Genomic DNA, 19,050 nt, shown 5'->3' with positions numbered 1-19,050 from the left:
TGAACAGAACCTTCCATCCACCAATAGGCTTTGTGTCGCTTCTTCTGACATGGTGGCTAGAGTTCTGGGATTGAAATCCAGTGAGAAGGCTCTGAATCAGCAGGGAATCCACAGTTCTTTTGACACCTGCTTACAGAAAAGGCACTAAAACGCTCGGTTAAAGATAGATATCAAACACAAACTTCAACTTATCCTGGTTTAGCCCCACACAGAGGAACCACATGACTTTATTCTGCACCTGATGTTAATCTGCTCTGATGGAGTGCTGCTCTTCATTTGAAGCATATTAGCTAACCTCTTGGACACAAGGTCCAAACAAAACATGCATATGCATGCAGTTGGACCAATAGAGGGATTATGTCCATGAATACATTAGGGCTGGGACAGCATTTCTGCATACCAATGCGGACAGCTGACGTGCCCCTTGTCAAAGTGTCTGAGCTTCGCATGAATGTATACATCTGGACGGCCACATCATGTGATCTTATTATACTTCTAATTAGATCACGTCTATAATGGTAGGCAAGATCGTTTGTTGGCTATTTTCCCACACTATTCATACAGTAGCAATCACTCGCCTTCTTGGCCAGAACAAAGAAAAGAGAAAAGCATTTAGTGTAGAAAGATGAAAAACAGATAATGATGTGAAAGAGGTTTACAGGAAGTGCAGGTGGCTGGCAATTCATACTAAAAATTTTGGCGAAACACCCAATTTCCTTCATAAACATTTTAATATTATATTAAAATATAAAATATAGAAAACTGTAAAATAAAATATCAGCTTTACTAATTTTGACCTCAAAGCTACCACAAATGGACAAAAAGCCACAAAACTCTAAGTACTCTGACCTATCCTTCGCCATACTACAAAAAAACAAACCAAAAAAAAAAAAACATATTCAAAGACCTCATAGTCAGCATGACAGCACCTATCATGCCACATCAAGCTGAAATGCAATCCTACAATCCATTGGGCCATGTGCTAACCAGGCAGGCAAGTCTCCCTCTTATAGGTGAGCTGACCCCACTGTGAGGAGATGAATGTGGGGTGTGTTCGTCCTCCTCTGTGGAGCTGAACTGTGCTTCTGCGCTAATAGAGATCTAAGCTCAGGACACACAGGTGATTACCTACACTCTCAGAGGTCATGCCGGGGTCATGAGCATAGAGGCACAACGCTGTCAGACAGACTAGCCGGTTAGCTTTGTAATTACCCATGAGGCTACAGCAGTGGCGGAGATGCTGCATTGAGGGATGTTGAAAGCAGCATCCAGCGACCTCTCTGATTGGGGTTAACAAGGGGCTGATTTGCATAAAGGGAGTGGTTTGATTAGTAGTTTTGTGTGCATGCTCAGATTCTTGGAAACAAGAGGGCGTCAGTGACATAAACCAGCAATTGTGAAATTGTGTCTGGTAGTATTGTGTCAGGTCTAGGCTTTGAGGAGGCCAGTCAAGTTCTTTGTACACAGGGGCATTGTAGTGACTGGACAGAAAAGACCCTTCCAAAACTGTTGCAGGAAATAATTCTCTACGATGTCAATGTATGATGCAGCATTAAAATTGGTCTTCTTTGAATTATAAAGGCCAACCCAATGTAAGTGACTACTTAAAGACGCCCTGTAGTGAAAATCAAGTTTTTAAATGTGGTGTTTAATGCTTTAAGACAAACCATGTGCAAATTCATGTCAACACCATTGCTAAGTATATTCTCCTTAAAACTGCAGTGAAAAAAAAAAGATCACTGGTGTCTGTGACGTCACAAACTACCTTGTAACCAATCACGTCAACGTGCCGGTGGACTTTAGCATATCATTAACAGTGAACTAGCAGGGGAGTCTTGAGAGAAGCCAGGTTATCCTGGTATATTTTTCTGTTTATATGAAAAATCGTGTAGATTTAGCAATATGGCGGGTGTATGACGTATATTATGATGTTATGATGAACAATATGCCTTTCTCCAACAACGTTCTGAGTTGTTCAAAGCGTTTGTAAGGATACTGGTTTTAGAAGGCAGCTATCTGACTCTAACATGGTGAACGGGAACATGGTTTGTGTAACATTAGCAACACATTATTGGCTGTTTGATAACATAGTCAAGCAAAAGGCTAATCATATTAATTACTGTTGTGTCCAGTGTTGTAAAGAGCAATACCATTGTGCAGCGTTTACTTCAGTAAGTTGACCTGAGTGGATCCCACCTCCAGCGAGTGGAGGCGGGGCTAATTTGCATATTCATTGATCACTTTTACACTGTTTTTGAACATAATTCTGTGTCCACAACATGTACGCAACCAACCTATTATGGTAAAAATACATCTACTCCATTTGTTATTTTCCCTATAAATCAGAAATGATGTCTCAAAATGAGCCATTCAGAATCATCCATTGTGATGTCACAGTGGAACAGGCCCCGCCCACAGCTGCTGATGGAATCTGCCCTACTAGCTTAGCTCCTCCCCTGAGTGAGCTGTGCACAGTCTGCCATGTTTATCTCCTCGCTAGAGCATTTAGCAGCAGCATTCAAGTAAGAAATCGATTCTTTATACTTAAGTTATACTTAAGAATGCTTAAGTTATTCAGTCAAGAACAGTGAGTGATTTTCTGTTTTTCTTTTGTTGTTTGATTCACATTAACAGCATAGACAGCAGCAGGTACTGTAGATTAGGCTGCTGCTGCTTTAATACACATTTAATATACACATGCAATTTCTTTACCAGCTGTTTACATTCACAGACATAACTGAATGTTTATGTGAACTTTGTGTGTTTTTGACAGTTTAAGACATGAAAGAGAAGAACGCTGTGTGACAGCTGGCTTTCTGTGCACGTACTTCAGCTGTGTGTGCTAAAAAAACTGCATATCAGTGGTTTAAACTGATATGGTTTTAAAACGCATGCATATAATAAACTTTCATGATGCAGAAGAACTGTAATATCATAGATAGAGATTATAATCAAAAACAAACAGATGTTTTGTTTGTTGTTGTCAGAGTATCTGAGGCACAAACTGTAAAGGCTCTGTCCTCTTCTGGAAAGGGGGGTGGGGAGCAGCAGCTCATTTGCATTTGAAGATACCAAAAAGAGGTATTCACAGTATGATAATAATAAATGATCTATGGGGGTAATTTGAGCTGAAACTTCACAGGGGACACCTGAGATCTTGTAAAAAGTCTTCTTTAAAATCTGATTTGAAACATCTAATCTAACAATCTAACATAAAACCTGTATGAAATCTGTTGACCTGTCATCAGTTATATGTTACATATGATCCTGAAGAGTGAGACAGCAGAAACAAAGTACAAAAGTAATCATCAAAATGCTCTTGTCCATAAATTTAGGCTTTTTTCTTCTCATTCTGTGCAAATCCATGTTTTTTTTTTTGTGAAAAGGAATTTTCAGGACAGTTTCTATAATAAGGGAGGAGGGATGGTCTAGTAATTGATGCAGCTTGTCAGTGATTAGTGTAAAGTGGGCACCAACATAAACACAAACTTTGAGTTTCAGTCTAGTAGTATGTGGTGGCATTAAGAAAGTAATGCATAACTTTCCTCAAAAAGCTGCACTATTTGAGGTGTCATTCATGTCTGTAACACAAATGGATGCTCTAGATTGTTGTCTGATCAACATGACAGCATTCTTTGTCATTGTCAATCAAAAACAGAGTGGTGGTATGTTCCCCAACTCCGTACTCCAGGTAAATAAATGTTTTATCCTCTCCATCTACAGACAGAGGGCAGTCAGAGCAGCTCTGAGTGCTTATGAGAGCTCAACTTGTTATCTTAGAGTGAGTGAAGTCACGGAGAGTGAAAGACAATGGAGCCATCAGCTAACACACTCTGACAGGCCACCCTTCAGAAGAGTTAACAGACTCCAACCTAGTGTTTTAAAGTGTGTGTGTGACAGAGAGAGAGAGAGATTGAGAGAGAGACACTGTCGTCAAAACAGACATCTTATGAACTGACACCTGCATTTCATCACTACAAACACACACACCATTATGTATTATTCACTGCAGTGACCACTAGGACGGCATTCCCCTGACGGTCCCCAACCGCAGGGATGAGAGGATTAAACATTTAACAGTGCATGACAAAATGGAACAGAATGAATAAATAAACTGAAATGGCCCCTGGATGCACAGTCAGCATGTGCCACTCGCATACACCTATCCATGCCACACAATTACAGTGCTGAAACTAAAGTGACCCATCATGTCATACTGATAGCAACAGAAACAACAGCTAGAAAACAGCCTCTCTCTATTTTCAAAATGCAATAGGGTAAAGTATGTGTGATCATTATTTAGCTATGAGACCTAGTGGTGTGGTCAAGCTTTGCTGTGAATACTAAATGGCAGATGACCTTGAATGGGGCAGACCTGCTAGCGATTCATGTTGATGACATCAGACAGGGCAACAGAACCCCCTACCGGCTGAGACCTCACCCATAACTGCGTCCGAAATGTCCTTTTCGCCTTCCACCAATCACGTACTTCTCTGAAGGGAACCAATTAGACTGAACATGTGACTATCTTACCTTTAGAAGTGTTACAAGAGTGCTAAAGAGACAATAAAATATTCGAACCAGGCAAATGTTTATAGTAGGGATGCACCAATATTAAAATTCTGACTATAAGGTGATAATTATTTTCATGTTATGGCCAATAACTGATCATTTTAAATGCTACAAGTGAATTAAGGCATCACGACATTAAAATGTTGAGTATAAAAAAAAACATTTTGATTTTGAAGATACATTTTGAAGTTTATATTTAACAGTGTTAAGTGAGAATTAAATGACAAAGGTCATGTACATTTAAAAATAGACAAAAATAAGCAAGCACAATTAAATATCCAATATTGACCATTACCAACCAACCAAACACATACATACATACATACATACATACATACATACATACATACATCCAGTATTGACCTTTACCAACCAACCATTCAGCTGCAACCAACCAACCAACCAACCAACCAACCAACTGTTCAGCTGCAACCAACCAACCAATCGACTGTGGAGCTGAACAGTCAGTTGGTTGCAGCTGAAACCAACCAACCAACCAACCAACCAACCAACCGTTCAGCTACAACCAACCAACCAACCAACCAACCAACCAACCGTTCAGCTACAACCAACCAACCGTTCAGCTACAACCAACCAACTGTTCAGCTACAACCAACCAACCGTTCAGCTACAACCAACCAACCGTTCAGCTACAACCAACCAACCAACCAACCGTTCAGCTACAACCAACCAACCGTTCAGCTACAACCAACCAACCAACCAACCGTTCAGCTGCCACCAACCAACCAACCAACCAACCGTTCAGCTGCAACCAACCAACCAACCAACCGTTCAGCTGCAACCAACCAACCAACCAACCAACCGTTCAGCTACAACCAACCAACCGTTCAGCTGCAACCAACCAACCAACCAACCGTTCAGCTAAAATGTTGAGTATAAAAAATACATTTTGATTTTGAAGATACATTTTGAAGTTTATATTTAACAGTGTTAAGTGAGAATTAAATGACAAAGGTCATGTACATTTAAAAATAGACAAAAATATTAAAGCACAATTAAATATCCAATATTGACCATTACCTACCAACCAACCAAACACATACATACATACATACATACATACATCCAGTATTGACCTTTACCAACCAACCGTTCAGCTGCAACCAACCAACCGACTGTTCAGCTGCAACCAACCAACCAATCGACTGTGGAGCTGAACAGTCAGTTGGTTGCAGCTGAAACCAACCAACCAACCAACCAACCAACCGTTCAGCTACAACCAACCAACCAACCAACCGTTCAGCTGCAACCAACCAACCAACCGTTAAGCTACAACCAACCAACCAACCAACCAACCAACCGTTCAGCTGCAACCAACCAACCAACTAACCAACCAACCAACCGTTCAGCTGCAACCAACCAACCAATCGACTGTGCAGCTGAACAGTCAGTTGGTTGCAGCTGAAACCAACCAACCAACCAACCAACCAACCAACCAACCAACCGTTCAGCTACAACCAACCAACCAACCAACCGTTCAGCTGCAACCAACCAACCAACCGTTAAGCTACAACCAACCAACCAACCAACCAACCGTTCAGCTGCAACCAACCAACCAACTAACCAACCAACCAACCGTTCAGCTGCAACCAACCAACCAATCGACTGTGCAGCTGAACAATCAGTTGGTTGCAGCTGAAACCAACCAACCAACCGTTCAGCTATAACCAACCAACCAACCAACCAACCAACCAACCGTTCAGCTGCAGCCAGCCAACCAACCAACCAACCAACCAACCAAATGTTCAGCTGCAGCCAACCAACCAACCGTTCAGCTGCAACAAACCAACCAACCGTTCAGCTGCAAGCAAGCAAGCAACCAACCATCCAATCACATATATACATGTATACATAATTATTTGCTGATCGATTGTGGATTCCTATCTCCACTGGTGGGTTGTGACCCAAAAATAAACCACATGACTGTTAGGGTCACAGATAATAGGATAAAAAAAAAACTATGCTAAACACAATTAATACAATAAAATAGAGGGGAATCTATTTGCCATGTACTTTTGTTGCTGGCACCAAAGGCTGTGTGTCCAATCAAACACTACACACTATTTTTATACAAATTCCAAATTAACTAAGAAACTAGCCAAATTAATAAGATTCCAACACAAACAGGTTGTGTGACATTCCTGAACAGAGAAAATTGGAACATTAAAAGGTTTCATTGTTTGATTTTAAGAACATGTTTACAGTTTTTGTAAAGTGTTGGGTTTCCACTTGACGCCCAATGGAAAATCTGGGTCCTGAAGCAAAACCAGTTGTGGCATCTTCTATATGTTTTTGTGTGCAATTAGGTGTGTAGGAGTCTGTTAGTTCGGATGGGTGTAGTTGTGCGTTAGCTTTAAGCGTGCGTGTATGTTGGTCTGTAGGTGTGTGTGGGGGTGTGTGTTCGTGGGTGTATGTAATTGCGTGTCTTTGTGTCTGTGTGTGCATGTGGGTGTGCGTCTATAATTGTGTGTGTCCTCCTTATCTGTTCTCCTCTCCTTTAGTTCATTGGCAGACTAGCTGAGCTCAAACTGTTCAGCTGCGACTGGTCCAAGCCCAGTAATTACAGCTTGTCAGAAAGAATTAATTTTCTCATTTCTCATAAAGATGTGTAAAAATTACCATGTTATTATACACCGACACTCTCCAGAGGCACACACCAAATTTAATTTAGAATTCTTCCCGCACATTAAATTAAATCCATAAATAAGAGTTTAGGCATTGGTAGGGAAGCATATGTTCGTTAGGCCAAGCAGGCTGCTCGGGCCTGCGCTAATGTCTATTGTAATGTTTTAATAGCTTGTGCCTTCTAAGCACCAATAAATTTATATGATCACAACAGGCGACGTCGAGCGCACGGCCAATTAGGAGTGCCGACGCCGCCACTGCTGCTGCTGCTGCAGGCCTCAGGAGGAAAGAGAGGTGGGAAAACTGGAAGAGAGAGAAAAACAGACACAACTGCCTGCTGACCGCTATCTGGATCTCTTATATATTTAAATAAAAAAATAAAAAAATGTATGTATACATATATATACACACACACACACACACACACACACACACATACATTAAAAGTTTTGATAGAAATGTATTTGAAATACTGTTTAAGGAAAAAAAACTTGGTTTATTTTGATACTGAAAAAAATGAATCAGATGTTGATTGAGTAACCACTCTGCCAGATTCAATAAGTTATTATTGAATAATAATAACTTGCGCATACAGTAATCCCGCCTTTCTTGCAAGTTTCCTGTCTTCTCCCCTACATAAAGATAAATAAAAATAAATAAAAATACAAAAATAAATAAATAAATAAAAACTAGGGTGAGGCAGAGGCATGATATGACATTGAAGATATACAGATTTCAATAAAATTGGAACATGCCTTGTTCAAAATGTTCAAAAAAATCTGCCATCTGTTTCATATTGTTGAATATTTTAGGCAAATTTGAGTATGCTTTTAGCTAACAACTATAGTGTAGCTAAAAGAGTTTTACTTAGTTTAAATCCATTCAACAGACTTCCCAAAATTACCCCAGGGAAAAAAAAACAAAAAAAAAACACACCGTCTGGGCTTATATGTCATTTAAAATTAGCATAATTAGAATCATTTTGGCAGGTATTCTGTCTATGCCAGAAAACAAAAGTCAAGCAGCTTGATAAAAGTTTGCAGTCGTCAATGAACAATGTTTTGTAAGTGGGTAGAGGCTCCAGTGTCATTAGGGACTGGGGACAGAGCCATGATTTCTGGATCAGAGCGCATCATGTCATCGTCTATATCATGCATCTACAAATGAAATGCAACATCAATCAGACAATTATTTATAGTGCGGATAAAAGAGAAATCTAACACTAATAAACGTGTTTGTTGCCTGCCAAAACTTCATGTACTTTACAGGGATGCCCACAGAGAAAAATAAAGAGAGACAGGGAGGAGGTGGAGACAGTAAAAGAGACACGCAGGAAGAGGGAGAGGATGGTTGGTTGGAGATGAAGGCATAGGAATGGTGGATCTCGCTGCGAGGGGGCACAGGATGGCGGTCTCCCACTGGCATGCCGCATAGACAGTAGGAAGTCATACGCAGACTCACACACAGTGGGCAGTGCCACAGTCAGAAAGACGGAAATAGACCGTACTCACACATACCGCCAACTGAGTCTCATAGGCTCCATGAAATATGACTACAAGCTGCGAGACAGCGGCCTCTCTGACACACTCGAGCCCGTCTGTGATTCGGTTCCACACACACAGACATGTATGGCACACATACATGACAAGGACGCCCACCAACAGCCCCAAACACAGATGAACAGACAAACAGCCCCTTCTCCAGCATCCATTCATGCACACACGCAAACACAAACAGCCCCCTGATGGCGCTCATAGGTGAGTTGAAGTGTGTTAGTGTGTGAACGCTGGGGCTGAGGAACATATGCTGTCCAAAGAGCCAGGAGGCAACGTCTACTACATGATGAGAGCTTTCAGAGTTCATTACTGAACTATACAGTAGCACCATAAAAGCATTTCGACACGTACGCCACACTTACTTCTATAATGTGTAGTCGAGAAATACCGATTCTTATTTTGTGCTTCCTGAAAGCAAATAGTGTATAAATGGCTACTTGTATAGGAATTTTGAAGTCATATGTGTGACATTTTCCCCTCTTTTTCCAATGTTTCAATTACATATCCACATTTCATATAAGAAAAATATTTATTAAAAACTTATAAATATATATAATTATAAAACTTATATAACTTGTATAAACTTAGAAAAAGGCATTAGAAATATTTTTTAGAATGCAATAAATAAATAAATATATAAACAGTAAGAGTTGTGAAAAGTCTATTGCTATGGTTTACATTTCTCTGCTTAATATTTTTGTGGTAACCTTGATATAGATTGTTTGAGCGGATGATGGTGGTATTGGTCATAGGTGCCGCCGAGCACCCACGGAAAAACACAAGATATTCTCCATTAATTTTATCAACAAAAAAAACAAAAAAAAATAAAATAAAAACAAATAAAAAAAAACAAAACAAGAATACTGTATGCGTGATTTGGCATATAAAGCATACAGAGCGCTTCCTTTATAATCATTAGAAATCTCATCTTAGTTCATCGCAATCTTACAAAGTTCTGTTATAATAAACAAAGCTGACAGCACAATAAATTTCTTATTTACATAATGTCTACACTGTATTTATTTTTTTGTAACAAGAGGATTTTGTGAGCGTGGAGAACCACTTAGAACACCTGAGTTTTTGTTCAGTGCTAACTTAAACACCTCTGATTGGCCATTGAGTTCAAGAAATCAACAGATATCTTTGTGATTGGCAACATTGCTCAATGCTGCAAAACACATTGTAAATAGAAATCTTACACACTGGATCATTTGCCAAACCAATATGCTATTATCACGGAGAAAACTGATCCTAGACCAGCAGTAATGGGCAGCTTTTCCCTCTAAGAGCAATCAGAAGCAGCAGCAGGCAGTCGTTTGAGTGAGAAAATTCCATGCTTGTCTCAATGTATTTGCAGTCTGTGTTTTTCTCTTCATGAGACGCGATAACTTTTGTATAATGAAATCATCAGGCGCACAATCGCACGGAGAGAGACACGGCGGAGTGTCGGCACCCACATAAAAGAACAAAAAAAAAAACATTTTTATGCAAAAACATAAAAAGGTGCATATGGTATTGGTAACCTAGTAACCAACAGTAAATAAAACACCATCAGCCGATTAGTCACGTGGGTTTAATGTTTGCTACGTCAGAATTTATTTGACAAATGCGTTTCCATCTCTCATTATCCACATTAACTCTTTTTCACACAAGTCAAAAACCACCTCAAGTGAGCGTAAAAACTATTTTGCGAATTAAGGGATTTTTTCCCCTCACAATTTGGCATTTCCATCACTCATTTCTGATGCGATACTTCAAAATGCGCATAAAAACAGGGCGATGGAAACATAGCTAGTGGTAAAACCTACATTATTTGACAACTATCCTTAATAATGGTGGTTATGGCTATTTACTACAGTATGTGTCCAAATACATTTAGAACACTGTACACCCTCACATCAGCAGAAAATCACAAGACGACACCAGACATTACTGCTTTGCTTTGGTTGTTAAAGAATAACAGCTATGAGGATACATAATGTCTGTAACTGTAATGACCGAAAAATGAAAGCTTTGGGAAAGTTTATAAAAGCCTTTTGCAGATGCACATATTACATACCAGTCAGTTGTGTTGAGGCTTCTTGTGGTGAAAAAGTTTTGTCCTTGTGTCTGCTTCTACCTGAACAAAACGAACACAAAAAGAACAAGTTAGAAACTCCACTTAGGCTCTCCAGCCCTCTCAATACTGAAGCATTTCACTGCTTGAAGAGGTTGTTTGATGGTGGAACAAAAGTATTAAACTTTGTTCTGCCAAGCTGAGTGTTGCCTTGAAACTATAATTTTGCTTTGTTTAAGTTCTCCCCCAACGGGAGAACTTCTGGACTTCAAGATGGACATTGTGTAGACGTTCCTGTCCATAAACAACTTGAAACACTCTTAATCCACTTCACAGAACTTATCATTGCATTTGTAAATTGTACAGTACTTAAAATGTCACGTCTAGAGTTTATGAGTGTAAGCATGCAGAATAGAGAGGATTCTCTCAGCTTTATCAGAACTCTTGGCAAGCTCCGATTCTCCTCAACAAACCCCGCACTAAGTCTTATATCATCCTTCTTAGAACTGAATTGGTAAACCATGTCATTTGTGAGTAGTTTTGGGAGATTTAGACCACTGTCCCCTTGCTAACAGATCAAACCAGATGAGATTTAGGAGACACGGTTGTATATGTCTTCGCTGGAACATTGCAGGGACGTGCTGGAGAGACATGGTTGTATAGTCTAAGAGAACATTGGGATCTTTCATTACATGCGCTGAGCCTCATTGTAAGTTTCTAATCTTGCACGCTCCTGTGTATAATCCGCAGAGAAAACTTGGATGTCATCATCCAAGTTTAGCGTGCAGCATGAAGTCCTCCGCGAGGGGGAAATGGAACATGTTTGAAAGGCTAAAGCCCAGATGAACATACATGGAACTCTTTTAGGTCGGTCATGTAACCAAGATTCTTGTGAATTGGGGCCAATGGTTCGCCGATCGCTTAGATGCGTCGGACCACCCTGGTGCTATACCCGAGGGGGGATGGTTTACACTCAGAGGATTGTGGAGATGTCTGTACAACACATTTGGATGAAGTCGGGCCCACAATACAACAATGGACAGCGGGAATCGAGATAATTCTCAACACTGTGACTGTATGTGTGGGTGTGTCTGTATGATGGGTGTGACAATACAATATAAGCAACATTATGGTTTTTAAGATCATAATATAATTCATGAATTCTAAATATAATATAATTTACATATTTATTAATATTTATAAGTACTATATTAATTATTATGTTATATAATTTGTATATGTGTACATGTATAATATGACTAATTACATGCTATATTATATGAATTATCATCAAAGAAGATTTTTAAGACAATAAGAAACAAATTCAGAGAAATGTGTCCAAACTTTTGGCTGGTACTGTACATACGTGGGTGCTTAGACACAAAAAAATGTGTATGTGTTTATAATGGCTGTGCTTGGAGCCTACAGGTAGGAGTGTGTGCATGTTTGTTTATCTGTGTGTATGTGTATATCTATATCCTACAAATGCGTGAGTGTGAGTGGCAGTGCAGGGCCCCTGCTTAAAACGCGGTCTTATTTACTCCTGTCAGCCCATAAAGCCAGCTTGAGTGCCACGCTGATTGAAATCCCCTTTTGTGTGCTAGTCTTCAGTGATGTGGCTTTTCTCCCGGCCTCATCTCATGATGGAAGCCTGTACTGTTAATCTGAGAGTGGCCCCTGAAAGGACGAAATGAGTTCCTGGGCTGAATGAACTCTTTAACTCCTCTGTCTTGGTCTATTCAGACGTGGGGCGTGAGAGCTGGCGGCTAACACCTCCACAACAATACATGGCAAAGCAATGCAAACCTTCCTTACACAAACTACTCTGTCTCTAGGAGACTTGTTTTTCCCACATTATCTTCTTACTCACAAAATAGTAGTAACGTCTCCCATTATGGCACCTCAAAATACAGAAGATATGTACTAGGATCGAAATGGGAGATCATAACAGCAACAAAAAAAAAAAGGATCTGTGTGGCTGATCTGAACATTTTAAGAAGAAATATTGTTAAAACAATAATTAGAGAATCTTTCTGTATCATGAGGATGAAATAATAAGGTACAGGTACAAAAATAAGGTATCTCAGAGTGTATGAAATTCAAGTAACATGGTATTTTCATGGTACTACCATGGTACATACTTTTTGTGTATTTTTTTTTTTAAGTGTATCCTTGATATAAAGGGTTTGGTCAAGCATCAACAGTACAAGATATTCAGTAGACAGCTGAACTCACATTAGCCTCAAATGGCTCTTAATAATGTTGATAACTTTAAATTTTCAAGACGATTTTTGGTCTTTTAGGTCTATATTACTTTTATAGCAGTATCTGGAAGATGTTAGTAGCTTGCTTTTTAAGTTAGCATACAGTTACTTCATTATTGAAATGCTTCTCTAAATTCGGGGAAAAAAATACATAAACAGCAGTAAAAATGGTTTTAAAGGGTTAGTTCACACAAAAATGAAAATTCTGTCATTAATTACTCACCCTTTTTGGCGCACAAAAAGTATTCTCATGGCTTCATAACATTAAGGTTGAACCACTGTAGTCACATGAACTGTTTTAAATATGTTTTTAGTAGCTTTCTGGGCATCTGAATGTGTTAATTATCTTGTTGGCAATGGAGGCCTCACTGAGCCATCGGATTTTATCAAAAATATCTTAATTTGTGTTCTGAAGATGAACGAAGGGCTGCCTTGTCAAAGTCATGGACTAGCATTTAGCACATGTGCTCCAACATTTCCAGAAACAATACTTTCCTGTCACTGCTACAGTTACATGTCTGTAGCACGTGTGTTAACTTTTAAGCTTTATTATCAACAACTTGCATCCCGAATTTCATGTATGACGATTTAGGTACGGTACAAAATAAAATGCAGATTATTGAACATCCAGTACAAATTAGGGCTGGGCGATAAAACGATAACGATATGTATCGCGATAGACACGTGATCGATATCAATAAAAAATGTGTTCGATAAAACGTTCGATATTTTTTATTCGAAAACAGAGGTTGCGAAGCAAGTTTGGTTGCATTAACAAAGGCACTCGCTTTCTGGTAACCTAGCAACGTAGGGAGTGACACGCTAACAGCCAATCATGTAACAGTATCAAGTTTGGTTGCGCCATATCGTTGTCTCGTGCTAGTCTGCTGGATTCCTCTTCAGTAACCGGCGAATGATAAGCAGAAAATGAGTGCCGCAGCGAGCGAGGAAATTGTAAATAAAAGAGGAAAAGTCAGCTCGCCAGTATGGCAGTTTTTTGGATATTATAAGTCTGACCGTAGTCAGACCAATGTCGTCTGCAAATTATGCAAGACCGTCGTCCCCGCCAAGACTGGTAATACCACGAACTTGATGTACCACCTTAGCCGTGCTCACCGTTTGGTGCAACACCGCACAACATTTTAATTATTTGAGTTTTCCATGGTTGTTGACATTTCTGTCTTAATAACTGAGGGGATTATGATCAGAGGAAGGTTAAGTTTAAAATAAAAATGTTTAAATGTAATATATTTTTCTCCTGGTCCTTATTTTAAATGGGTCATAAAAAATATCAATAATTATCGATATCGACCGATATGAAACACTGATATCGTGATACAGTTTTCAGCCATATCGCCCAGCCCTAGTACAAATGATTAGCAAAATTAGCTTAGCATCTGAATGGAAACCTGGTCAAGTATCTCAGAAGCCATGTGTATCGATGGACTCCATTCGAGACAGAAGAAGAATAAGATCTCATTGTTGTTGGGGTGGAATTCCCCTCTGAGGAGAGATAAGTCGGGTCCTTTGTTCTCTGGCCTGTGTGACAGAACGCTTATATAATGCAGTCATAGAAAATGGGGACTATGTCAGGCTGCAAAGCAAAGTGGGCCTGTGGCCTGTTTATTTGTTGGAATGGAAGGATGGAAAGATGAAGGAATTGAGTTGAAGACAGAGAGAGATCATACGACTCTCTGCTTACATAAGGTCCAGAATGTATGTGTGAAATGGAGCATGATGGCTCTTCAACGCAGATAAAGAGATCATGAAACATGACAGGAGAGGGTTGTACTAAGCGGCACTAAACAGTTTTGCTATTTGGACAAAGACATCCATTAACGATGCTAATTACTTGAAGGACTGTTTTCAGGACTAAATAAGGGGTTTTCCTTGTTCACACTGACAGCTATTTTATAACTGGAGGTCAAAGGTTGCTGTAATGTGGTTGTTAATAGAAGGTTTGAAAATCTGATCACAAATTACATATATTGCCAATAAAATTAAGATGGCGTTCTAGTTTGACAATTTATCAGTTTTCTCAAAAGGTCCCCTTTCAGGTTAAACTAAAACTGCAACACAAGACCAGTTCTCAAACTCTTTGACTTCACTGTCTTCAAAACGTTTGACTTCAAAATAATCTACAGCCCTATATATGCCTTTTCCAGTTTATAAGGATTAAGATGTTTTTTTTTCTTCTCACAATTTATACCTAATACAAATTCATGGACGAAAATCCCATGGATTTTTAACATTTTGTTAATTTACATTATTTTTCCTGGTCTAGAAAAATCACACTTTTTTCACACTTTACAGTATAGCCAAGTCAAAGACTGTATGTTCTTCAAAAACAGTTTTTAAATGGGTGAATTAAAATGAGAAATATCTTTATTTTTAATTGTTTTAACTCATAATAATGCTTGTTTTGCCTAAATAATTAACAAGTCATCTTGAGGCCCCCTTGAAAGTTTGCTGAGGACCCCTAGTGGGGCCCGGCCCCCTGGTTTAGAACCACTGCACTACACTATCCTGTCATACACTTAAAAATAGTAAGTTAATAAACCGTTTTTTTTTTTTTTTTTCTTTGTTGTGTTTTATCTCATGCCTAATAATAAAGCAGAATGTTGGTTCAGTATTATTGCAGGCAATATTTGAAAGTCTGCATGATGAAAAAAAGCGTTAATCTGCGTGAAACTAGTATACACAAGATCACTGTTTTCATACAATTAAGTTGTTTCCTGCTATGCTGGTCACATGCAGGAAATGAACGGGGAGGGAATCAAAGAGACATGGAGGAGGAAAATGAGAGATCTCTCTTCTGACTCAGTGTGACTGTGAGGTTAGACTCTGGAGTGAGCAACACAAAGAGATTAACCTATTTACATCTGTTACTTACTCTAATGGCTTTTTGTACAGCTAATTTCAGCCATCTGCGTTCTCTCTGAAGACTTTGTCACACAAAACTAATAAAAGTCATCTGGCGCACAAAATTAGAGAACACAGAACTGTACAGAGAGGAAGATAGACTCAAAGACACTAGAGTGCACAAACAAACGAACACACACACACACAGGAATCATGCAGCTGGACATATGACTGGGCATGCATTCCCTGACACAAATGAATCACATGCTTACTGACTGACTGACAAACACACATAATGCAGATTCACAAAGTTCATTTATGGACTGTGATGGACAGTGGAAGAGATGTATTGTGGTCCAGGGGGAAGATTTTGCTTTTTTTCAGACTTAAATTTTAGGGATGTTAACAGATTAAAATATATATAATACATATATAATGGCTGTTGTAGCCTAAAAGATTGTGTGTAATAAATTCTATGTATGAATGTATGAATCAAATAAAATATTTATTTCTAAAGCTACTTTTTGTAATGTATATTTTCTCATTTAACACAATAATGACTTTAAATGATCTTTTAGGGGTAATATATATGGGTGCACCAAGAAGGAATCTACACATTATGCATGATGATGAATGTATGAATGTTGTCTACATAGAACACTAAACTCATTTCAATAAAGTAAGAAAAAAATCATTTTTATGGACACATTGAGCAGGAAAAGTTGCACTCAAAAAGACAGAAAACACTATGGTCACGCACGGGGAAGAAATAAAGAAACCGAGAGAAACTGAGAGAGTGAACTCACAGGAGTTTGTGTTGACTGGCAGCAGGTGAGTGTGAGAACATGTCGGCAAGGGTTCAGGTTGAATAGGGCGGTGTTAGTCAGGACAGAGGGGGAGAGCTGTAATGGGGGCAGCAGAACAGCTGTGAGGTGGGGAGAAGGGGGTGTCAGAAAGCACGTCCAGCCAACCAATGATCTTGCTTTATTAAATTAATAAAGCTCATCTCAGCACGCCTGAACACACCAGCAGAATGACACCAAATCTCACTGTTTTAATCACATTACGTACGGGCCAGCTCATTAGCCGCACAGGCTACTGGGTTCATACGCAGTGCACACGGTTACAAACACTCACACACACACCCACACATCACCAAGTGCTAATGGCTACCGTTTGCATGTTACTCCTGCCCTCTACACAGATGTGCTTTTACTGAGATGCTATAATTTTTTAATAATTGAACGTGTTTTGTGACTTTGAGTGATTTTTCGGGCTCATCCTTCTGTCCGGACGCTCTGGAAAGAGGCACAAACACACTCTGTATGTGTAAGGTCAGGGTCGCACCTGCATTCAGAAGTCAGCGCTGCCCAGGAGATAAACGGCATTCGCTACGTTTTCCAGGACGGACTTTCTGTAAAATGAGCCTCATCTCCTCTCATTCCTGTACAAAGAGGTCTATCTGAATAAATGTTATACAGCCAATCTACCCCGCGGGGTTCAAGCAATGCTGTTTGTCCATCAGTGCGGTTTTGTGCGGTGCCTATGAATAAATATTTTCCCTTTGAAAGTCATTTTCTCAGAATGGGAGTGAAAATGTACCCAGACAATAAAATCAAACATGCCAACGGTTTTACATATGAAAAAAAAAAAAAAAAAAAAAATGCTGAAATGGGTAAAGATGACCTAACACTGGAACAAACCATCTTCTGTTTGAAGCTTTTGTCTTATCACAACAAAAAAAATTTATCAAAATTTTATTTCTCCAAATAGGCTCAAAATTTGTCAAAATATCTCCTTTTTACAGAGCCCCTAAAGGGACCTTTGCAAAAATACACTGGAATTTTTTGCGTGCTCGCGTGTTACAATTTCCGATTTACGTATATTATAACCTATTTTCTTTGTGGTCACTGCCGTCTTAGTATGACATAAATGAGAGCATGTATGCACGTGAATTAATAGAGAGATTTGACTTTCATTAGGGCAGTACCTCTAATATCAATGCCTTATGCCCACTTTATCACATCCTCTGTGGCGGCTGAGAAACCGTGTCGCGAAATGGGCTGATGGTGCAATATACGGCTGTATGCATTGTCCTATTTGCCAAGCTCAACGGTCCATAAAAAGAAAACAGTTACAGTAAAACTGCTCAAAATTTGGCTTTCGTTGGAGCAGTATGTTTTATTTCACGAACTTATGTCCACTTTAACACATCCTCGCATTCTCTTAATGGCCTGATGGCGCAATATATGGCTCAGTGTGCATTGTCCTATGTGCTAAGTTTAATGGTTGATAATAATAAAAAAAAACCTGGTACAGTAAAAAGTGCTCAAAATTTTGATTTCATTAGGGCAGTAAATTTATATTATCTCATATAAAACTTTAACAGCCAATTTAAAAATATTGGTACAGTAAAATGTGCTAAAAATTGTATTTTACAAGATCAATTCACCTTTTATTAAACCAATTTGTCAGATTTAATGCACCCTTACAGGTGGTGGAGAAATACAGAATTTCTTCATTCAATTCTAACAGCGCTTATTGCGAGCAGAGCCATAGAGGACTTTAGGGAGCGTAGTGTTATCAAAAATACAGACATCGGTACCAAAATGTAAAAAAAAAAATGTGACGATACCAGCATTTCCCCATAGCATTTTGAGTGCGATTGAGTGGATTCTTAAACGCATCTGATTGGCCATTGTGTTCACGTGCTCAACAGATATGTCTGTGATTGGCTACAATGATCAACGCTTTAAAACATGTTGTAAACAGACATCTTTGACGCTGTTCACAAGACCTTACACAGATACAGACGTGTTTTTGAAGCGTTGATCATAAAGTTGAGTTGACGTGCTTGAACACAATTGCCAATTGCCAATCAGAGGTGTTTAAGAATCTGCTCAAAAGTGCTCAGAATGCTAGGGGGAAATGCTGGAATAGTCACATTTTTAAAATTTCTGTACTGACTTGGTACCGAAATCGGTACTTTTGACAACACAGAGGGAGCGTCAAATTATATAAAGGGGAGGCTCATGTGTCTAACGAAATCCAAATTTTGAGCCTTTACCAATCTTTTTTTTATAAATCACTGAAC

General features: G+C 39.1%; 1 protein-coding gene across 4 annotated transcripts in view; it reads right to left on the bottom strand.

Moving 5' to 3' along the window:
- Positions 1-19,050, bottom strand: part of sox5 (SRY-box transcription factor 5) — a 210,874-nt gene that overhangs the window by 112,199 nt on the left and 79,625 nt on the right. For all 4 annotated transcript variants that reach the window (XM_051890783.1, XM_051890781.1, XM_051890784.1 and 1 more), the window contains one exon: positions 10,834-10,893. The gene's annotated coding sequence lies outside the window, so the exon portion shown is untranslated. The remainder of the gene's footprint in view (positions 1-10,833; positions 10,894-19,050) is intronic.

Source organism: Ctenopharyngodon idella, chromosome 4, assembly GCF_019924925.1.
Source record: "Ctenopharyngodon idella isolate HZGC_01 chromosome 4, HZGC01, whole genome shotgun sequence".
In the NCBI taxonomy this organism is placed as follows: Eukaryota; Metazoa; Chordata; class Actinopteri; order Cypriniformes; family Xenocyprididae; genus Ctenopharyngodon; species Ctenopharyngodon idella.
The sequence above is the reverse complement of the archived record's forward strand: the minus strand, read 5'-3'. Positions and strand labels throughout refer to the sequence as shown.